The sequence below is a fragment of the Euprymna scolopes genome, chromosome 10 (assembly GCF_053919585.1).
Source record: "Euprymna scolopes isolate OS-2025 chromosome 10, ASM5391958v1, whole genome shotgun sequence".
In the NCBI taxonomy this organism is placed as follows: Eukaryota; Metazoa; Mollusca; class Cephalopoda; order Sepiida; family Sepiolidae; genus Euprymna; species Euprymna scolopes.
Genome location: NC_136491.1, coordinates 158,067,937 through 158,093,867, shown reverse-complemented (window position 1 = coordinate 158,093,867; position 25,931 = coordinate 158,067,937).

Genomic DNA, 25,931 nt, shown 5'->3' with positions numbered 1-25,931 from the left:
ACTAAAAAGTCTATTATTTGCATAATCTTCAAAGTATTAATAAAAATTTAAAAGTAATTTAAACGTCTTTAAACTGCCAATTACAAAATCTAATGTAATAAAATCATGTAATAAAAAAGAAAATATTTTAAATAGTCTAAAAAATAATTAAAGAAAATAGTAAAAACGTAACTGCTATTACGTTATTTGGTTACGTTACAGTAAGGAATTATCTTTTAAAATTAAAGGGTTTGCCTGTTAAGTGATTTTAATTTCATCGGTTTTTAACCACCGGTTTATTATGAGATGTCACATTTATTGCCTTTGGTAATAGTTACGATTTTGTGTAATGTTCCATTTACAAAAAGGTTAGATGTATTGATAGTTAAGTAGTTTCTTTTTTAACACGGTTTCAACGACTTAGACAGCTGGTCCGAGTAATTTAAACATCTTTAAACTGTCGATTACAAAATATTTAAAATACTTTAAAATTAGTAAAATCATAAACATATACAAATAAAATAATACTTTTAAGCAATTTAGGACAAATATTGTTTTACTATCTTTGATTTTATGTCATTTTGTTTGTCGTAGAATCTTTAAAACGTTAAAATACAGAAACGTAAGGAAAAATGAAATACGAAAAAGATGCAAAAACACATTGACAGTTTTGTTTATATTTGCAAATTTTCGACGCGAAAAAAAAATGCACAGCAGAATTTTTGAAAACAGAATATATATATATATATATATATATATATATATATATATATATATATATATAATAGTAAATTAGCAAAATATATATGGCAATTTAGCAATTTTCTAACTTACTATCAAGCTCTACCTATGTATTAAGCACTGTTGAAGTAAATGCTTAGTTTACGCATAAACTTATACTTTTTTATATTATTTTATGTGATTAAGTGAATCAATTTTTAAAGGGGAGATTTATGGGAATGATACAAAGTTCAACAAATTGTTTTGGAGCTGATATGGAGATCAATAAAGAAAGAAAATGGCTGTATAGTACTTTATATATATATATATATATATATATATATATATATATATATATATATATATATATATATACAGAGAGAGAGAGAGAGAAAGAGAGAGAGATAGATCCATTTATTTGATAAAGGTATACATCAACTGGGGTGTAGAGTAAGTGAGAAATCTTCATACAAAAGTATTTCGACGCCTAATGCTTCTCATCAGAAGAGGAGAAAAGATGCTAGTTAACATAATAGGGATGCGACGTCTAGCGATAATTATATTAGGAGCAACATAAAATATTGAAGTTGTTTGGGGGGAGTTTAATTTATCTTTGTTATATAGGAGGAGTATAATTTTCATTATATAATACAGGAAGATATATGGCATATCTGTCATAGGATTTAATATATGTGGACAAAATGTGTGATTAGACTCTATGGGAGAATATAAGGTACGTTTATCGAAGGAAAATGCTCGTTTAATTATATGTATTTGTTCTCGGATAGTTAACCCCCTATATCCAGGATAGTAGAGCCAGAAATTTGTTTGGCACTATGTAAGCCAGAAATTTCTGCCTTCGGTCAGAGAACAAACGCTTCTCCCTTCTCGCTTCTTGGTCTGCCTGGTGGCCGAAGTGTGGTGCCTGTTCAGATGCTGCACTCCAGCTAAATTGTTCTAAGTTAATGGAAAGGGGAAACCCTTCTATACTAAGACAATTTTATTTTGGCACACTGCCAGAGGGCTCCCTTTTGGGGAAGCTTGTACTCGCCCACATTAAACACGACCTTGTGTCACATTCTGTTTTCGTGGAGAAACGAATAAATACCGAGAGCAGACAAGTAGTTTAACCGCTCGCAGTAAACACCAGAACTTTTTCACCATAATGTTGTGACCCCCCACCCTCTTAACAGGACCACAACAGTATTAGACGGTTATCGCTGATGAGAGCGTTTACAAAAAATATGGGATTCATGCTATGTCGGTATATTTTGGAGGAGGGGTATCTGAAATTATAACAGTGCTTACGGGAAATATAAATTATTAGGAATAATATTAAGATAATAAATGTGAAGGGATAAATTATAAAGGATACAATATAGGAAAATTTTAGTTTTTTATATAGGGTTTCATTATTATTAATATTATTATTATTATTATTATTATTAATATTATTCTTGTTGTTGTTGTTATTGTTCGTTGTTAGGAAGTCTTATTAAAAGTGAGTCTTAAAGAGTCTTATTAAGAGAGATGTTGCGTTCTGTGTTCGTGTTATGAAGGGATTCATATATATAAAGTGTTCATACTTATAAGTGTAGTAGAAGCTCTTAGAGTGAGGAGACAGTGTTGAGACAGTTTTAGTGTTCACATTGTAGATATGAGATGTAGAGACATTGTGTACGTGAAGACATTTTAAAACACAGGATATATAAGACATATAATGACAATTTCACTTTACCTTTTGGTAGAATTACAACACAAAGACGACGTTTATAAAAACACATGATGCGTTTATTTCCATGGACCGGTCGGTGGTTTTCGTAGTCAGGAATTCAAAGTTTTACATTCTATGTTTCAAAGGTGACCGTCTCGCTTCCAGACGTTCGACTGCCCATCTCTGGACTCTAGACTGTCGTCTGTCGTCCTCAGACTCTCTCTGCTTAACTCTAACGTTTCTAACTATATCGAGAACTTCCCATTTTCCATGACGTCATACCCATGTTAAAACATGTCTTCTTTCACGTGTTCTGAAAATGCGTGTCCAAAACATTTTCCTTTGTTTATATTTCCAGTAACCTATATTTCCAATATGTTAAAAACATGTTTATTAAATTATCCTATAGTTGCATTCCTCAATTCAATTTCATAACAGAATTGACAAATGCACATTCCTTTTCTTAAAACTATTTTATCTCCAAGCTAAACAATGGTTTGTTTTTACATTCCATTTTCTAATTCTCTCTCGTAATCTATTTCTAAACCTAAATTACGAGGTTCGAATTTCGTCTATTCTATTTCATTTTTACATTTAACTAATTCCCTATTTTATGCTTACATGAAAAGGGACAGCCCTTATCATGTAACAAGTTGAATAAGATATAGGATAAAAAATGGTAGAATTAAGGGGATAACGATACGAAATATGGGACCAAAGGACATAAATTATAAGGATTATATAGTTATAATAGATAATAAAAGTTATAAGAGATACAGAGTTATCAAATATAGAAGAATAAAAATTTCTGGCAACAATACTTAATGAATTGTCGAACCATGGCTTTTTAGAGATACAGGATACCTTCAGGCGTGAGTAGCTTTTTAGCAAGGTAGAGAAAGCTCACCTTCTTCGCAGCAGCCTTGGCAATTGCCACAGTGAATTTGTTCCAATTCATGTTGCCTGTGAATGTTAAGCCTAGGAACTTTCAAGCAGTGTATCATTAGCCATGGCAATCAGTGATGGAGAAGGTTTCTTATAATTATTGAAGGAAATAAGTTTAGTTTTGGCGGCATTGAATTTCATCAACCAGTTACGGCCTCATTCTATTACAGATTGGAGGTCTTCCTCTAGCAATTTCCTTATGAAGTCATTTGTTTTATTCTCGTGCCGTGTTATTTTATCAAAGAGGTAATTTAAGAATATCAAGAGTAATAAACGTCTTAAGATTTTGACCCATCTGGCACAACCGCATATCCTGTTGCTTTTGTGTACGATCATCGAGGACAACCTGGATTTTTCTCTTATCTAAGAAGGATTTCGATCATGTTATTTTGTCATGTATCCTGACCAGTGACGCAATCCTCACAATTATTAATACATTTCTCAAATCAGCATACTTCCAAATAAAAACAATAAAATACTTACAATTTCAATTATATCATAAACTTGAAATTAACAAAGCAATCAAAGGCGCACTGTAAATATTATGTTTACAAACACTTTTGTAATGCATCTCGATACAATAAAGGTTACAATTCTTTTACAAATTCATTTCTCCATATGCAAAGATGAAATCTACAAGAAACTTATTATGATTAGCAGCACTTTAAAAATAGTACATACTCTTTGGTTTAGAATAAAGAAATGTAGAATCTGTTTTTTATGGATGTTTCAACAATGTATTTTAGAAAGCAATTCTTTATCATTTTTTTTTGGTATGTATTAATTTTACTAATAACTGTATAAAGTTGTTTACTTGTGCGTGTTGAATTTATCGTCGCCAAAATCTTTGCTTTGAGTCTCTTGATAAATTGTTACTTCGTTTTTATTTAATTAGACATTTTAGTTTTATTGAGTTTTTTATTAGATCTATTTAAACACCAACATCGATTTCGTATGTGTACAAAAGATCGATAGATCGATAGATAACCCGTCTAGTTACATCAGCTATCAGACACATTTGCTCTCGTTTAAAACTCGCTGAATAAAGAGACACATATATGCATAAGTTCTGCCAAATGATCCTCTCTTACTCTAAACTGAAATCGCACCTCTGATTATGAAACATACCTTAATACCCACTTTTTTCGAAACATTTATCTTCGCGCCCGTCGAATTTTTATTTCAGTTCATCATTTAATTGTATTTCTATAAATTTATAGATTGTATTTCTATAAATTTATAAATTGTATTTCTATAAATTGTATAAATTGTATTTCTATAAATTTTATAAATTGTATTTCTATAAATTTTATAAATTGTATATCTATAAATTTATAAACTGTATTTCTATAAATTTATAAATTTTATTTCTATAAATTTTATAAATTGTATTTCTATAAATTTATAAATTGTATTTCTATAAATTTATGAATTGTATTTCTATAAATTTTATAAATTGTATTTCTATAAATTTATAAATTTTATTTCTATAAATTTTATAAATTGTATTTCTATAAATTTATAAATTGTATTTCTATAAATTTATGAATTGCATTTCTATAAATTTTATAAATTGTATTTCTATAAATTTTTAAATTGTATTTCTATAAATTTATTAATTGTATTTCTATAAATTTTATAAATTGTATTTCTATAAGTTTTATAAATTGTATTTCTATAAATTTTATAAATTGTATTTCTATAAATTTTATAAATAGTATTTCTATAAATTTTTAAATTGTATTTCTATAAATTTATAAATTGTATTTCTATAAATTTTATAAATTGTATTTCTATAAATTTTATAAATTGTATTTCTATAAATTTTATAAATGATATTTCTATAAATTTATAAATTGTATTTCTATAAATTTTATAAATTGTATTTCTATAAATTTTATAAATAGTATTTCTATAAATTTTTAAATTGTATTTCTATAAATTTATTAATTGTATTTCTATAAATTTTATAAATTGTATTTCTATAAGTTTTATAAATTGTATTTCTATAAATTTTATAAATTGTATTTCTATAAATTTTATAAATAGTATTTCTATAAATTTTTAAATTGTATTTCTATAAATTTATAAATTGTATTTCTATAAATTTTATAAATTGTATTTCTATAAATTTTATAAATTGTATTTCTATAAATTTTATAAATGATATTTCTATAAATTTATAAATTGTATTTCTATAAATTTTATAAATTGTATTTCTATAAATTTTATAAATAGTATTTCTATAAATTTTTAAATTGTATTTCTATAAATTTATAAATTGTATTTCTATAAATTTTATAAATTGTATTTCTATAAATTTTATAAATTGTATTTCTATAAATTTTATAAATGATATTTCTATAAATTTATAAATTGTATTTCTATAAATTTTTAAATTGTATTTCTATAAATTTATAGATTGTATTTCTATAAATTTATGAATTGTATTTCTATAAATTTTATAAATAATATTTCTATAAATTTATAAATTGTATTTTTATAAATTGTATTTCTATAAATTTATAGATTGTATTTCTATAAATTTATGAATTGTATTTCTATAAATTTGATAAATGATATTTCTATAAATTTGTAAATTGTATTTCTATAAATTTATAAATTGTATTTCTATAAATTTATGAATTGTATTTCTATAAATTATATAAATGATATTTCTATAAATTTATGAATTGTATTTCTATAAATTTTATAAATTGTATTTCTATAAATTTATAGATTGTATTTCTAGAAATTTATAGATTGTATTTCTAGAAATTTATGAATTGTATTTCTATAAATTTTATAAACGATATTTCTATAAATTTATAAATTGTATTTCTATAAATTTATAAATTGTATTTCTATAAATTTATAGATTGTATTTCTATAAATTTATAGATTGTATTTCTATAAATTTATAAATTGTATTTCTATAAATTTATAGATTGTATTTCTATAAATTTATAGATTGTATTTCTATAAATTTATGAATTGTATTTCTATAAATTTTATAAATGATATTTCTATAAATTTATAAAAAGTATTTCTATAAATTTATAAATTGTATTTCTATAAATTTTATAAATTGTATTTCTATAATTATATATATTGTATTTCTATAATTTTATAAATAGTATTTCTTTAAATTTATTAATTGTATTTCTATAAATTTATAAATTGTATTTCTATAAATTTATAAATTGTATTTTTATAAACAAGGCAACAACAGAAATTCAATTTTACTTCTTTATAATCAGCCATCTATAATACAGCTTTACTAAATACGCACCCGACGTTTTGACACTCTTATGCTTTTCCACATAGAACCTTTAAGCAATCCTTTTTTTAACTACGTTCCCACCGATTTATTTAAATTATATTTGAATCAACCTCATATCAGCTTTACAGTACTCCTTACAAGGAGTTCCCTATTATTTCTACACTAACCCTTTTTATTTGATATGACTATAGCAGAAATGAAGGTTGTCTTTAATACCTACATCAATCCACACCAGATGGCGCAAAGTATAAACATTTTCTACTACAATAACTTGTCAAAGATTTGAAATTCTATTCATATTCCCCTGCGTGTCTGCAAATAACTTTGACACTTGTTTTACTCCAAACAATTGTCGGTTTCATTATCACAAGTCTGGAACCGGTCTCGATACGGATCACTTTTTTTTAATAACACCAACCCTTCAATACCAGACGTAAATATAGCAATGAATTAAGCCATTGCATCGAAGTGGCACACCGGCTCGCATAAAACTGTCACCATTGTAAATTATTTTTTGTTCATTTCTTACATTTAAAGATGCATTAATACTGTTAATCCAGACGTTCAAATGTTATCACTTCCTCTGTATCCGTATATATAGGAAAAAAGCTCTTTAATCTTACGGAATGTTTTTTCTATTATTTATTTTATTTTCGATTCCATGAGAAAAATATACCAAAACTCCACACCCATCCTTTTCGCTTAATTTATTGCTTACAATGTGTTGATATTATCAACTACATTTTCGTTCTGTTAATATTTTTCTCTTTTAAATCATCTGCATAACTGCTCTTCGTTACCTCTTACGTCGTTACCTCTTACGTCGTTACCTCTTACGTCGTTACCTCTTACGTTCTTACCTCTTACGTCCAAGCTGGAGAAACGACAAAAAATCTAACATAAAAAATCGGAAGACTTCCGTTTTCTTAGTAATAAAAAGATTAGAAAAATTTTTTTTTTTTACTCTTTTTAGATTTTTGTTTTCAAACATTTCCCGCTCGTTTTTGCATCCTCTTTTTTTATCCCTTCATAGTTTTCCTTTTCTTTCAAACGGTAAGTAGTTCTAAATCAAAATTCACAAAAAAAATGTAATAATTTTAAATCGACTTTTTCGGCAATAAAACAGAACCTTTCCTTCATTCACTTTTTCATCATTTTTTACTAATTGTTTTTTTTTAAGTTCTGAGTATGAAAAATAGGTTATTCACTTTTTTCTTTTCTTTTCATACAATTGAAATTTTATTGAAAGCAAAACACAAAGTGTTATGCGATAGAGCAGCTGAAAAAAAGAAAATCCTCTTATCTTTATTTTAATTGTTCCTTTCGGTGTGTGTGTACATCAACTCTTGTACTAGTGTGAGAGTGTGTTACATAGACCTTTACTACTATTGCCAACTGTTGCCTTATTTATTTATTTTGCTTTTTATTAATAAGATTAAGACAGAAATTCTCGGAATGGAAGATTCAAGTAAGAAAGAAGTATTCAACGTTTTACAAGTACAATTTCACTTATAAAGAAGGCAGTTATTTTACCTTAATTAGCTAGACCCATGCATTAACATATGTATACATATAATGATAAGTATAAAGAAAGATTGTTTCTCATCATCGATTACAATTCTTCGCAAATTTGTCCGTTTGAAAAACGTGATTTTCTAGCGACTTTAAAAAAAATCTTCTTTTGATCTGTTCGCCGTGACGTCATTTCCTAGCTGATATCATATTACTTTAACTATAACATTTCTAACTCGAAAAATTCACTTTGGGAAATTTGTTTTGTGTCCAGGCGGTCAGGGTAATCTGTATTAATTCACATGTGTCGAAGTTAATCCAATCTCGAATTATCTGAAAAACAATCTGAAGATTTCTTTCTCTATCAACAATAAAGCCAGGTCAGGACTCCATCCTACGAGAACGAAACAGGGCAAGACATCTTTGTCACAATCCATAAAACCATAATCTTTCATGTGATCGTTATTTGCTTCCATCCCACATCTAATTACTACTGTGATGTAAGTAAAAATATTTTACCATCGTTATCGATCCCATTCCCATCCAATGCCTATCGAATATACGACGTACTTTGCCCTCTCTTAGATGCGTGACTCATTCAGGAGTGGCACCTCTATGATCAACTACTTGCTAGTGCAAACCCAGACTTCCGGTTTCTCTAACGGCTTGACCATTTGCATCGCATGCTATTCTAAGTCACTCAATATACACTCATAAATATTCTTCTAATGCATTATTATAAAACCAATTTTTAATTAATCGAACACATGCTTATTATGTAAATATAGAAAAGAAAAAACAGGTCATCGTTTTATAATATTTCTTTACATCGTTGACTCACGCTTAATATATAAGGTACACCTTAGCACTCCTCGCTTGAATTGAAATACCACACTTTTATTTCACGTTGCTTTAATTGGAAGAAGGTGGGCTCTCTTTACTATGCTAGAAAATTACTAACACCTGAGAGTATTCTGTGCCTCTACAAAGTCACTATACAGCCATGCATGGAGTATTGTTGCCACATTTGAGCTGGTGGATCTTCCACTCGTTTCTCACTTCTTCAAAAGGTTTTTAAAAAAAGTATCTAACCTAATAAATTTTTCACTATCAACCAAACTCCAACCTCATCGCCGAAATATTTAATCTCCTGCCTGTTTTACAATATTATAATGGAACGTGCTCCAACGAATTCTATGCCTTTGCACCCCTTCGGCATAAATAACCCGACTAACAAAAGAAGCAGCAAAATTCAACCCCTACACTGTAGAGATTACTAGATACACAAAAGCCTTCTAGTTATATAATTTTCTTTCATCGAACTGATAGATTTGGAATTCCCTCCTGACCCCCTGCTTCCGTAAGTGTTATGACGTGTAGAAGTTGTTCAAGTGTAATATAAACATCTGGCTGCTCAAATCCCTACACATTATCCTTGTGGATTTAGTCTCAAATGGTAGCCCCTTATATAAAAGTAGCACTATGATTTATTTGGGATAAGCTAACAATAATAAAAGTACAGGGGGGAACGATAAAATTGTCGCCCTAGAAAAGACGACATGATTCCCTTTCCGTTTGATGAAAATCGGTTTTTGTTTTTCGTTGCAGACCATCTACTAGTTTTCCAGTTGTGTGTTGATCCCAAAAGCGATAGAAGTATCTATACTGTATGGAAATGACACAATCGTCAACGAGCGGAATATGTGATGCGCCGCTATGCAACTCATGCTATCTACCCATTCAAGCTATGACAACAAGAACATCAAAATGCAAATCCGAACTGTTTAACGCTTGAAGACCACAGCTCAAAGCATCGGATGACTGACGGTTATGGTCTTTGATGTGGTTTCAAGTGAGGGCCATATCATACCATCTCACATATTCGAATTCGGCTTGAATGTGCCGAAGAATGTGGTGATTCCCTGGTGCAATCATGTGGCCGCTGGCAGATCCTGGATGTAGAAGCAGGACTCGGCGCCGACCTCCATGTCCAAGGAGATCAAGGCGTCGCTTCAGAAGGAGTGCTACGACTTTATAATCTCTCATCTCACTGATCCCCACTCCTTCCCGACTTGAATCCGTTAAACTACTCTGACTGGTCATACGTTGAGAACATTACCAACATAACCTTCCACATCAGGAAAGCAAGCCTGGTCGCCGCTATTCGCCGAGCTCCAGCCGGCGCTTGTGGAAAAAAAGACATTCCCAGTTCCGGACCCGTATCAAGGCGATGATTGTGGTTGAAAGTGGCTACATTAAACAAATGTCAGATCTACTACATAATCAAGTTACCTGAATTGAGCTTTTCAATAAAAGTTTTTAAAAAAGCTGTTTTTTTAGGGCGAGACTTTTATTGTTCCACGCTGTATAAATGGATGAAATCTATAATATAAAGCTGAACGTCTGTGTGTGTGTGTATGGTCACGAATAGGTTCCTATATGGTTGACTATTTTAAAAAAACTGGTTGCATATAAGATGTATCGAGGATCAGGAATGGGTACGTTTGATCTGGCAGAACGGTGGCTTATAAAAATTGTGGGGTCTTCGTTCGCGCCTGGCTCCCAAAGTATGGAAATAAATAATGAAAAAAAAAACGTTTACAAGAGGTTTTGATATAGATGTGCATAAGAATACTTTGATAAGTATGTTTTAACTTAAATAGGGATGGTATAATAAAATTGTGGGGTCTGCGTTCGCGCCTGTACTCCATGGAAATATGGGACAAACTTTAACAAAGACATTTCATATCTATTTGCGTAAGTATACTTTGATAATTATGTTTCGGTTTTAAGAAATATGGTATACTAAAATTATGAGGTGTTCGTTTGCGTCTGACCCCCATAGAATGTAAATATGTCACAAAGTTTAACAAGGTTTTTTAAAAGGGATGAAGGTCCACAATAACACCTTAACTTTAATCTTAATTCACGTTAGCTTTTATTTAATTTTTAGAGTGGAATCATATTGTGTCGAATAAATTCACCTCATAAATTCACGTTCTTATTAAAATGAAAGCAAAAAAAAAAAAGTCGGAACTTTAGACAATTCTCGACACAAATTTTGCATAACTGTTTTTTCCTTCTGCCCTTGTACGTGGCACTCTTTCGAAAATAGATAAATATATAAATAATAAAAAATAAGAACGTTACTTGTTATCGTGTCAAAAGAAGAAAAAAATCCTGCTCACATGATTACGTGTCTTTTTAAAAACATTTACATTACCTGTTTATTTTTATTTATATATCTGTTAAAGCTTTTTTCAGTGTACTAGAAGGAATTATTACAACCCTTTCTGCGTGTTCTTTACATTACAATAGTACAACCCTGAATCCGACGGCGCAATACTACACCGTTCAATACTGTAAAACCGAAACGAAGCTGTTCTGCTGGAATATGGCGCCATTTTCTTCTTATTCATATTTATATCGATTCTTTGCTTTAAAAAACTTAAGTAATTAAGTGTTTATTTTTTAATATCCAATTTTGCTGTTTCGGATTATGTTACTAAAGTAAGTAAAGCTTCATTATTTCATTTTAATTTTTTTAAACCGGTTCGTGAATTAAAAAAAAAAATTTTTTTCAAACTACTTAAAAATACAAACCAATGAACTTTTCTACCATAAAAGTAACTGTTGTTGATTATGGTAACATTTATTTCTTGTATATTTATAGTATTTTATATATAATATGTTCTCTTTGTAAGGAAACATCATTTTGCTGGTCACTCTTGGCTACGAATGGAAACAAAGTTGATATAAAAAATATATTTTCGCGAAAATTATCTTTATTTTCATCCTATTTTGCTTGGGGTAAAATATTTGACTATCAAAACCTATCTCTTTACAGCCCCCTCCATTTCATAACCTATCATACTTTCATCAATCTCAGTCCATTTTCTGTAGGCTGTTTTTAAACCAGTAAACGACGGGTACTTCTGCTAGTTAAATATAAATCATCCCAGCCATTTCCAAGTGTATAAATAAGAGACCCACACACAGACATACACACAAAGTGCCTGGAATATAAATAGGATATATATATATATATATATATATATATATATATATATATATATATATATATATATATACATACGTTTAGGTGTTTATGTATATGTTTACATTTAGTTATAAACTAATTAATCGATCATGATGCTTTTGAACATAGCTGCGTAATGTTGGGTATGTGGATTATATTTAGTTTTATTTAGTTTTTATGTTTTCAAACGAGGAAAAATAGAATACGAGACCTTTGTGAAAAGCTAGAAAGAGTCTACTTCTGAGCATTTTTGTAAAATCTACAGGACGTTAATTAATAAGTATTCTCCAGATTTGAATTTCTGTCTTGTACCTTTAACGACATAATATGGAGAACGCCTCCAGTTTGAAAATTTAAAAAATGTGGATTTGTCCGGTGAAAAGGATTATCAGAATTTAATTTGATTTTTGAAGATTCATTAAAATTTAAGTCTCATATTTTAACCATTTTCAAAAAACCTAAATGATGTAATGAAATTTGATCAAATTGATTTTAGGCGTTTTGCAGCAGTATATCTTGATTTTTATTTGAATTGGTGTAAAAACTATTCGGAAATTAATTTTACACCCATTTTTAACGAATATTTATGACAATGAAAGTATGCGTTTACGTTTATATAATTTATATATAGGATTTACTCCTAGACTTTTAAACATATCAGCATGACTTTTGGAAACATCTTCTAGGCGCAAGGTATGTAATGCGACTTATATTTAGTTAAATTTAGTTTCATGTTTATGCATGAAGATGTTCTTGAAATAAGAAAACAAAAAGTGGTGCAAATTCTTCAATTCCTTGAATTAATTATTAATTAATAAATAATTCAGGTAAATAACACAAACTTTCGTGTCTTGAATTCGATAAATACAGATAACAACAAAGGAATAAATATATAGCGTACATATACAAGCGATAACAATATATGAAAATATGAAGCACGGTTAAAAATCCATCACAAGTTATTACATAAAGATAACATTCACAATTTTGATGTAGTTATGGGTTTTGTGATGGCGTTTTTTTTTTTCATTTATTGATACGATATTTTTTACAATGATTGATGTAACATTTGACATAACACAATTACGAGGCTTACATTACATTGACTCTTTATAATGAAATGTGCAATAAATGAATCAATTGAATGTGCGATTCACGAAATGTTAAATATGTTTAAAATATGTTAAAAATGTTTAAAATATGTTAAAAATGTTTAAAATATGTTAAAAATGTCTAAAATATGTTAAAAATGTTTAAAATATGTTAAAAATGTTTCAAATATGTTAAAAATGTCTAAAATATGTTAAAATGTCTAAAATATGTTAAAAATGTTTCAAATATTTTAACAATGTTTAAATATAGAAAAGTACCACAGAAATGCATTTCTTAAATGTTACTATTTTACCGGAAATCCGGGGATTCTAGTCCGTACTACAAGCCCGTATATACAATATATATAATATACTGACAAGTCATTATCATACGGCATATATATATACAAATAATATATAACATATATTTTGGGAGGTACGTATACGAAAAGTGAACATCTATTGATCACTCATTTTTACAATTCTGACTTCAGAAAGGAGAACAAACAAGATCTTTTGTCTCAACATGAAACAAACATTTACTAACATAATTGTCAATTTGGCCCCCAAACATTTCCATCACTTTTTACGCTATTCGAAAGAAACATAGCATTAAAATCAGCTAGGGCAACATCAATACGTAAGAGCAGTTATTAATAAGCACACATTTGCATATCTAGAAAGATAAAAGCAAAAGTGATTACAATTACCTTGTAAATCGGTGAACGCTGCACGGATAGCGTAGTGCCTAACGATAACGAATGGTTTTTCGATTCACAAAATTCCCATAAAAAGTAGTTTTAGCAGCAGAACGCTGTAAAAGTGGTAATGGAACATTACAGAAATGCCAGGAACATTGCCGCAAGTGAAAATAGGAGGAAACAGTGAAAATACGTAACCAAATAGAAGAATAAATAGGATAATTTATTTTCTGCCTAGCGGAAAATTTCCTAATACTACAATTTTAAGAAGATGGACCATTAAAAGAACATTAAAAACGTGCTTGTATTAGGCAATATGCACAAAACAAATATATACTTTCTTATTGTGTGTCAGATGAATTTACATCGCTTTTTACATGAATACAAATTACACATCTTTTACCGAAACATAAATATAATTAGCAAAATGTATTTATTTCATCGCTTTTTGTATATTACTACTTAGTTGGGGTTTTATAATAATCGTTATCTATAGTTTCTAGCTGAAAAACTTACTAGGTTTCCCTAGGATCTGAGTGATAGTTGGTTCACATAGGTTTCTGTAATTTCTGTTTTATTACATTATTATTTCCAAGTCCCCGAACAAGTTTTACATAATATTTATGTCACCTTAAAATGAAAAAATAACATATCCAATCAATTCGAATCTGATATATTTGTGTTTTCATAGGATAGTTGTGGCGGGGTTATGTCACTTAAAATCTTTAAATGCTTAAATGAATCTGAAAGTTAAGTAAATATTATTAATGTATGTTTAATTGTTATTATCAAAATTTCACAAAAATCTAAACATCTGAGTTTATTCAATATGAAAAAAAAGCGGGGAAGGTAAGAGTTATAAATATGTGTAGAAGGTATGTTTAATTGTTATTATCAAAATTTCACAAAAATCTAAACATCTGAGTTTATTCAATATGAAAAAAAAGCGGGGAAGGTAAGAGTTATAAATATGTGTAGAAGGAAATGGGGAGAGGAGTGGCCAGTTTCATTTATCCAGCGTAGGGACAAGAGTTTAGGGTTGATGTATCTTGTTCTACTTCTTATTATGCCTTTGCAAAGTCGTTTATTGGTGTTGATCACACGTTCATACTTAAATGAACTGCATATATAAATAAAAAAAATGTCAATATGTCTATGTATGCTAACACATGTCTGTGTACGCTGACAGGCATATGTAGGTACGTCAGTGGTAAAATCTAAAATATATACACCCTTAATGAGTCGATATAGTCGATAGAGATTGTAAAGATCCATGAAAGCCACACACACACACACACACAAACACACACATACACACACCCACACACACACAATATATATATATATATACATATATATATATATATATATATATATATGTGTGTGTGTGTGTGTTTTATTTTTTATTACCATTTTATCTGTTTGGTTAAATATGCTTCGGATGTTGGACCATGTTTGCGGTCCAACAGCCTCGTCAGATCTTACAGAAAACATATAACACATATTTGCTCTGCAATAGTATCAAGCACTTTCTACAAGTTTTTACTAATTACCAGTTTTACTATATATATATATATATATTATATATATATATATATACACATATATACATATATACATATATATATATATATTTCAAAATAAAATTATTTAACAATCAACTGGTATGGAAACCTGTGATTATAAGTCTTACAAAATATTATTGGCAGCAATATTCTATAAGTACTATCCCATCTAAATAAAAATTGCTCGATATACAAGATAAAGCTAATAAATCAAATTTTAATCATTCCATAAATAGGATAAGGAGTTATAATATTTATTGCAAATGTATTCTTTGTCTTACATAGAATAATAAAAATGTTTTGATTTGAAATTTGACCATTTCACGTCATAATTTTTTTTTAATTTATTGAATGACTAAAATTTGATATATATATATATATATATATATATATATATATATATATATATATATATATATATATATGCGTGTGTGTGTGTGTGTGTGTGTGTGTGTATACACCTAAGTCAATCTAGTCTATAGGGATTTCTAATTACCAAAAATGATTTTTAATTGGATTTGGTTTCCTAATATTGTTTTAATATTTACAATTTATTCATTACATATTAAACAGTTTTTTTTTGCATTTCAATATCCATAAAAAAAAAACAATTCCAATACCTATGTATAAATATATAGTTCAAAATTATTGATTTTACAATTTTATTAATCAAATAACCATTCATTTACATTATTCTTTTACAATTTCTTTCTGTGCTTAAAATGCTTTTGTTTACATTTTCATTCCACGCTGTTGAAATTTTAATTAACGCGGTTATAATTACTTCGTCACCCGAATTGTGTAATATTTGACAATGTGTTTAGCATACATGGTGCCTTTAATAAAATTACAGACGTTTTTCATATGCGCACTTATATTGATAGTACACACATGAAACTTTAGTCTCCTTCGAAGTAATCTCCTCTGGCTGCAATACACTTGTTGTACCGTTCCAACAACTTCTGGGAGGACACATGGAAGTCCTCTTGTGTTCGCGTGTCAATGATCCTCGTCGCGATCTCTTTCATCTCCTCGATTCTCTTATAACGACAGCCTTTAAGGTTTGCCTTGAATATCACAGTAAGCAATGTATGGACTAGAGGGAGGTTAAGGAACTGTATTCCAGCCCATCTTTGTCAAATAGTCTGTGACAAAGATGAAGTTGTGGAACAGTGTATTCGCCCAAATTGTCCGCATCTTCAGTTACTAGCAAAGAGCTGTGTATACAGTTCTCACGCTGATATCAAACTATTTATTGACACTATAAGCAGACAACGTTGCTTATCTATGAAATTCTTTATTTGGCCAATCAACTCTGATGTTCTGACTTTTTTACTCATCCTACACATCTCAACATCCCTCACAAACTCCATGCCTTCCTTGAATTTCTTATGCCACTCATAAACTGATGCCCGATTCATGCACGGTAGTCCAAAAGCAGTTTAAAACATTCCACACATTTCTGTGGCATTTTTCAAGTTTAAAACATAATTTTATTGCATATTCATCTTCTAAAGTGTCCTCAATTTTATTTCAATAAGATTGTGAAGTAGTTCGATCTTCCATCGATACTTGCTGTTTTCTGAAAACGCTAGAAAGCTTGCCCGTGGGCCTTAAAGTCTCTCAAATATGACCACTGTTGTCTGCAGAGCTCTATAATGTAACGGAGCTCTATAATGTAACGGAGTTCTATTATGTAACTATAATAATCATAGTTGTAGTAATAAATAAGTAAAGTAGTTTTCAAGAATTCTGGCGAAGGAACTGAGCCATTAAATTATCACCCCATTAGCCTTCTCCCGCTTTTAGCCAAAATATTTGAGTTCTTAATAAATCAAACACTAGTTCATCACCTTACAGCTGCTAAACTTTTGTCCGACAAACAATATGGATTTAGGCAAGCTGTTTCACATCAGATATCCTAACTGTAATCTCTGAACGTATATACCGTTCACTAGAAAAAAAACAAGGGAGGGTAGAGTGGTAGCCCTCGATATATCTAAGGCTTTAAACAGGGTATGGCACGATAGTCTTCTTAGGAAAATTAGATCATATGGTATCACTGGAAAACTATATAATGTAATTAAATTGAACTGAACTGGCATCTAAGCTTCAGCCTCTGTCCCATCGACGAAACGTTGCATCCCTCTGCTTGTTCTACAAGTATTTTAATGGTGAATGCTCTGACGAACTGCAGACACTTGTGCCCCCACGACGCAGACACCCTCGATAAACCCTACAGGCAGCTAAATCCCACCCCCACACAGTAGAGATCCCTAGATGTAAAAGATCTTTCTACTCCAGTAGTTTCTTCCCCAGAACCGCTAGACTCTGGAATTCTATTCCAGGATCCTGCTTCCCAAACTGTACTGACATGCAGAAGTTCAAGTGCAACGTGAACCGACATCTTGCTACCCAAATCCCTACATAGTACCCCAGTAGTTGCTGACCCTGATAGTAGCCCCCTACACCAAAGTGGCAATGTGCCTTGTTTCGGGTGAAAATGTAATAACAAAAAAAAAAAAAAAATAGATACATTGGGAGCACTGCCAAGGCTGCCGGGAAGAAGGTGGGCTCCCTCTACCGTGCTAGAAAACTACTTACGCCCGAAAGAATCCTGTACATCTATAGGGCCACCATTCGCCTATGTATGGTGTACTGTTGTCATATTTGGGCTGGTGCATCTGCTACTTGTCTCTCCCTCCCGACACGATTCAAAAGAGAGTCGCCAACTTGATAGGTAATGAACTGTCATCTAGGCTTCAGCCTCTGTCCCACTGATGAAATGTTGCATACCCCTTTCTGTTCTACAAGTACTTTAATATAGAATGCTCTGACGAACTAAAGCACTTGTACCCCCCACGACGTGAATACCCCTGACAAACCCAACAAGCAGGTAAATCCGATCCCTTCACAGTAGAAATCCATAGGTATAAGAAAGCCTTCTACTCTAGTAGTTTCTCCCCCATAACTGCTAGACTTTGGAACTCCCTTCCGGGATTCTGCTTTCCCAACTGTACTGACATGCAGAAGTTCAAATGTAATGTGAACAGACATCTTACTGCTTATATCTCTTCATAATTCCCCTGCAACTTATGTCTCCCATAGTAGTCCCCTATCTCAAAGTGGCACTGTGCCTTGTTTGGGGTGAAAATTGAATTTAGAAATCATCATCATCATCATCATCATCATCATCATCATCATCATCATCATCATCATCATCATCATCATCATCATCAACAACAACAACAACAACAACAACAACAACAACAACAACAACAACAACAACAACAATAATAATAATAATAATAATAAAAAAGAAGAAAAAACTAATGAAAAGAATTCGGATTTACTGATCCGCGCTATTTTTTAAATCGTATTTCCACTTAAGAAATTAATCGATAAATATTTTTAATTTAAACGAACAACAAGCAATATTTTTTAAATCCACCGTACTGTATACCGATAATCTATGGCTGACTGAGATAGCTTCCGTACATTCATATCCGATTTACCTCTGCACTCCATGTTTACAAAGGAAGTGTCCTCTATAGTATCAGATCTGACCGAATGGTTAATTGTAGGCTTAGACCAATTCATACCATCTAAAAATTTCAAACAGCCAGCCATGGTTCTGCCCAAAATGTGCTGCTGCTATCGGGCACAGAAATCACTTTTTCAATAGCTACCAACGTAACAGATATACTGAGACTAAAGCTGCTTTCAGGACTGCCAGCAACCACTGTAAAAGAGTAATAAAAAATGCAAGAGAGCTATATGCCCAGTCTGTTAAATCCAAGCTAGCTGATCAGCGGCTTGGTTCCCACCAATTTTGGCAAATAACAAATAGGATCCTGAAGAGAAGTGTGCGTTCTATCCCAACCATTATCAATGGACCAGAGGTCATATCGTCAGATTCAGACAAGGCCAACCTATTTGCCAAGAACTTTGCAGCTAATTCTACCCTATGAGACGAAGGCCATCAACTCCCCATATTTCCTCCTATAACACAGAACATGCTAGGTAACATACAAATATCCGTGCATGAGGTCGCCAAGCTAATTAAGAACCTTGATTCCAGTAAAGCAACTGGCCCTGACAGCATCCCAATTATAGGGTTAAAAAAGCTTCAACCAGAACTTGCTCCCATACTTACGAAACTGTTTAAGCGCTGCCTTAAGGAGAAGTGTTTCCGACTCCCTGGAAGACCTCATCAGTTTGCCCTGTATTTAAGAATTCAGGTGATAAGTCATCTCCCTCTCAGTACAGACCAATAAGTCTCCTGTGTGTTATGAGTAAGATGCTGGAATGCATATTAAATAGAGAAATAGTCAACCACCTCAGCAGAAACAACCTTTTTAGTGACACACAATCTGGTTTCCGCTCTGCAAGATCTACCGCAGATGTGCTGACGGTTATATCTCACAGGATTAGTGAATCTCTTGACAAAGGCTTCCTTTCTAGGGCAATTGCTCTTATCATATCAAAGGCCTTCGACAAGGTATGGCATAAGGGTCTACTTCACAAGATTTCCAGCTACGGTATAACTGGAAATGTTTTCTCAATCATTAAGTCATTTCTCTCCGATAGGCTCATAAGAGTAGTGGTCGATGGACAAAAATCAGAGGCCTGCAGTATTAATGCTGGAGTCCCTCAGGGGTCCATCCTGGGCCCAACTCGCTTTCGGATCTACATCAATGACCTCCCTAAACACATACTTAAATCATTCGTTGACATCTATGCTGATGACACGACCATCTACGGCAACACATCAAAGGCTGTAAATGACAAAGATCTCTCTGATTCTCTCTCCTCTGATCTCGAGCGCGTGGTTCAGTGCAGGAAGATGTGGCTGGTTACCTTTAATGCATCCAAAACCAAACTCCTATCCTTACATCATCAACGCTCTGATCCCCATCTGACATCAATTGGGATGGATGGCTCTCGTCTGGGAGAGGCCCCGTGTTTTGACAAGCTTCTGGAGTTGACCTTTACTCCTGATCTGAAATGGAACACGTACATCAAGTCTGCTGCCAAGGTCGCTGGAAAGATGGTGGCATCCTTCTACCGCTCCAGAAGATATCTCACTACTGATTCAATTCTCTATCTATATAAAAGCCAAGTACGTCCAAGGATGGAATACTGTTGCCATATCTGGGCAGGAGCTGCTAAAAACAGCCTATTCTGCCTTGACAGAGTACAAAATAGACTTCATGGCTTAGTGGGGGATGCCCTTTTCTCTACCTTGCAACCTCTCTCCCACAGAAGAGACGTTGCGAGCCTATCCTTGTTTTATCGTTATTTCCATGGCAGGTGCTCGTCTGAACTCCAATCTCTGCTCCCCTCGCCAATCTTTCACTAAAACACCAGTCTAGCCGAATCCACTGTGAAAAATGTCCCCCACTCTTTATATGTGCGTAAATAAAAACGTGGATTCCATGAACAAAGCTTCTTTCTTAGAACTGCACGCCTGTGGAACTCTGTTCCGTCTGCCTGCTTCCCACCTGACTACAACTTGGATGTCTTCAAGTCCAACGTTAACAAATTCCTAATGAACAGACCCTTAAGTAAACACTTCATCAAATCTCCACACTAACGTAATGTACTTGCAATAACCTTATCGCTGAGTGGCTTCTGGACCTTGATGTGGTGATCACTGTGTAAAAAAAATCAAAACGAACAACAATAATTTTTAAATCAAAACGAACAATATTTTTAAATCAAAACGAAGAATAATATGTTCCTTAATCAAAACGAACAATACTTTTTGAAAAAATGAAAACAAGCACCAATAATCCTTAAATAAAACGAACAATTTTTAATCAAAACGAACAACAATAAAATTTAAATGAAACGGACAGCAATAATTTTTTAAGCAAAACGAACAACAATATTCCTTTTCATTAAGACGAACAACAATACTTTTTTAAAATGAAAAAGAACGACAATAGTTTTTTAATCAAAACAAAACTTTAAAAATCTCAAAACGTAACACCATATTGTTAAAATATCAAAACGAAACACACTGTTTTTTAAAAACAAAACTAAAAATATTTTTGGTTTTTATATACTTATTTTTACCGTGTTATTTTAAAAATTGTATTTTAAAATTAAATTCAAGTTTTACAATATCATTTTTAAATTGTAAAGTGAAAGTACAGAATACATACCCATGTTAGAATGACTTTTAAATAATAACTTTATTATTCTAGTACGGTAACATAAGTGCATGAGTATTATATTTTTAAAAAATCAAAACGAACGAAATTATTTTTTAAAATAAAAACAAATAACATATTTTTAAATCAATGAGAACGATATTTTTTAAATCAAAACCAACAACAAATAATTTTTAAAACGGAAACAAACGATGAATTTTGCTTATCTGGAAAACATACGATAAGTTAACAAGAAAATCAAATTAAATTTCCGACCAATAATGCTAATATAAACAAAGTTACTAATGCAAAAATACATCAAACATTCAATATCAAAACATTACCAAAATCGGGTTTGTTTTTCAATCCATATAGACTTGATAAAATGGTTAAGAACAAACATATAACAGATAAATGTTACTTTTAATTGCATTTATCCATGTAACGAAAACACGCTCGCTTTGGGGCGTAAAAATTGTTCATGGTTCAAAAAACAAAAAACAAAAAACTAAAACAAAATACCGATAGAATTCATCTAATAATTTTCACTGTGTGACTTCCTTACAATTATTGGATTTCTATTGGTATTTTGTTTAATTTTTCGAAATTTAAATCATTTTGACGTCCCCAAGACGGGATGTTCTCGCTTCGATTTGCCTGTTTACTTTAGTAGCTCGGCACAAGTTCTTTTTCGAACCTGTTAAAAACTTTAGACTTCGATAAAACACATACAACTCATACAAATAGAAGAGTAAAATTCATGTGTTTTACGTTTGAATTATTGGCCTTTTTTTTTCGTTTGTTTGCCGCGATACAAAGACGGTTTTGTCGTTGGACGTTATCTAATTTCGGACTTTTTGGACACGTTACCAGATTATATGACTTTATTTCTCAGACCGTCTTAATATTACAGAGGGCTGTGGATCGTTTATATGTTAGGCTAAAAAGGACCTGAAGCATTTTGCTCAGAAGACAAAGCACCGTATAACCATACACAATGTATTATACCCCCAAAATGATACGCACCGACTCTACGTGAGAAGGAAAAACGAAAGAAAAGGGTTGGTTATAGAGAGAAAATAGAGAAGCAAGAGATTATACAAGAAAAGAAAAATAGGAACAGCTACAGAGACGATTCATAAGGATAGCAAAAGATAAGACCCACGAAGGCACTTACATATGGCTACGAAAAGGACACCTGAAGAGAGAAATTGAATTACTCATAACAATCGCACAAGATAGACCGATTAGAACCAACTATATTAAAGCTAAGATCGACAAAACACAAGAAAACGGCAAATGCAATCTCTGTAGACAAAGGGAGGAAACGATAAACGACATACCATTTAAATATAAGAAACCAATCTCAAAACCATATAAGAATAGACACAAGTAAGTAATAATGGTAGTACACTTGGGACTTTACAAATAACTGCACCTGGAACATCCTGACAAATAGTGTAGGCAAAAGTCAGTAGGATTACTTGCAAGCGGAAATCATAAAATCCTATGGGACATGGACGTACAAACATATAAACTCATCCAAGCAAGGAAACCAGGTAGGATAATAGGTAACAAGAAGGAAATATCATTCCAGATCGTATATGTCGTTCTAGCAGACTACAGATTGAATACCATAGAGACAGAGAAGCTAATAAAGTATACGGAACAAATCAGAGATTTGTAAGGGATATAGATGATGAAGAAAGTGCAAAATAACACCAATAATCATAGGAGCGCTAGAAATAATATTGAAAAATTCGAAGAAAAATAATAGAAATTGAAATCAGGTGATAGATGAGAAGATGCAACAGGTAGCAATGATGTTAGTGCGAATGTGGAGACATGAACTACAAACGCTAATTGTCCATGTAAGAACTACAAAAGAAGTAAACGAAAATATCACGTAGAACCAAGAAAACTGAAACTGTATAATAGGAGTTTACCCGTACAACCTTCTAAAAAATGTAAAGCTGGCATTAACTGGCACTACACCAAATAGTAGAGAATTGTTGAGGAAAATAGAAAGACCAATAATAAAAAAGCACTGATCAAACCTCAACTGGATAAGCGTTTAAGAAACCTTATTACCACCCAAATTCCAGTGATGGCCAATAGTCATTGCTAGTGAGAAGTCAATAGAAACCGGCTGTTCCGATGATGCAAATTAATTTGCAAAGTTGCAAAGCGTTGGAGATTCCTAGAAATCTGGGAACGATGGATGCTGAGGTCAACTGGGAACGAGTATTGTTACCCAGACTCCAAAGAAAAACATCGATTGTTGTTAGTGAGTGGATAGCTCGGGACAGCGATAGATGGCTAAAGTCCAGAGAAGCGCTCCTCATCGTGTGAGAAACCATTATATATATATATATATATATATATATATATATATATATATATATGTATGTGTGTGTGTGTGTGTGTGTGTAGTTAAAATACACCTACATGTATTACACATACACACGCGCGCGACGCGCACACGCACACATATATATATATGTGTGTATATGTGTTCGTTTACGTGTGTGTGTGCGTCGCGCGCGTGTGTATGTGTAATACATGTAGGTGTATTTTAACTACACACACACAGACACACAGACACACACACACACATATATATATGTGTGTGTATATAGTGTAAATTATAAAATATATATGGCGATTAAGCTACACTGAATATTCCGCGTTTCATCCACTCTAGAAGTCTTCAGGCTTATATATATATATATATATATATATATATATATATATATGCATATATATATATATATATATATATATATATATATATATATATATATATAATTTGGCTTGGGTTACGTTCAATCTTTCAAGCTGTTGAGATTGGAGCGAGAGGTTTAATTGCATCTTTGTAGTCAGTTTGAAATTAAAGACAAAAAAAAAAAACTCGCAGCCAGTAAACGCCGCATAGAGATATCAGAACAATAAGAAATGTGGTTCAATGCAAAAAACGAATACCGCATGATATGGTAGCAATTATCTATTTTTGGTTTTATTTTACTTCAGTCCAAGTTCTCAGAAATCAAGGGGGCTAATACTTGAACTCCATATGAGATACATAGATATTCGAATGTTCCATTAAAGTTCTTTATCTCTCAAACACTGAGTTAGTAAAGAAATGGAGAACATAATCTTCCTCTCCCCAATTAACCATTTTCATACGTTGTAGTATATCTTTCATTTTGGTCTCTTGGTCTTACTGGATTCCAGTACAGGAATTTATCTAGTCTGGTGGAGTATCCAGCTTCGTGCTATTACTTGAGGTAACATTACTTGGAGAAGGTGCACCATTCCTTGTAAAAGCTAATGTGGGTTAGCCATAGTGAGGAGATCTTATTTGGGCAGCGAATACAAAATGTGATTGTGAATATTTGGTCATGGTTTACTTCTATGGAAAAAATATCCTCATGCCAGGTTGTTCTGACAAAACCCTGTGCAGATAGACCTTAGACACTCGAAATAGCCTTTATTAGGCATTCAAGTTCTCTCCAGGCATTCAAGTTAGTGTAGTTATCTCTGTGAGTAGATTTATTTATTCATTTATTTAATGATTTAATTAATTTATTCATGTATGATTTGATATTTTAAAATTAATACATATTTATTTGTTTTATTTTATTGATTTATATTATTATTATTATTATTATTATTATTATTATTATTATTATTATTATTATTGTTATTATTTCTTTTCTTTTTTATATGAGCGCATCTTAACAAATATGGTAAGTTTTTGAACATTAAAACGACATGCGCAAAGCCGTTGCTTGTAACAGGAACGGCTAAATTAGCAAACGTCATTTTTATTGTATTCAACAGTTCATTCAAATGCAATTCTGATAATCTGGACTCGCATCAGTGAGATTGCCAATACGCGAACAAGCCGCAGAGATGTAGACCCTGAAACGGTGCATATTCTCTTCTGACAAACCTCTGTTTACCGGAATCGATTATCCCCAAGGAAAAAAATATAAACTTTATTATATACAAGTCTATAGGGAAGGTTAGGCTCCGAAATGGTGCGTATTCTCTCCTGGTAACCTAACATTATCTGCAGACCGGAATGAAATATTCCTACAAGTTAAAATATCTGATGAACTTGATTATATACATGTCTGAAAGGTAAGATGTTTCTTCCAACCTCCAATATCTTCTGTTGGTCGTTCGCTTCATTGCGAGTTTCTGCTAATATTCTGGTAG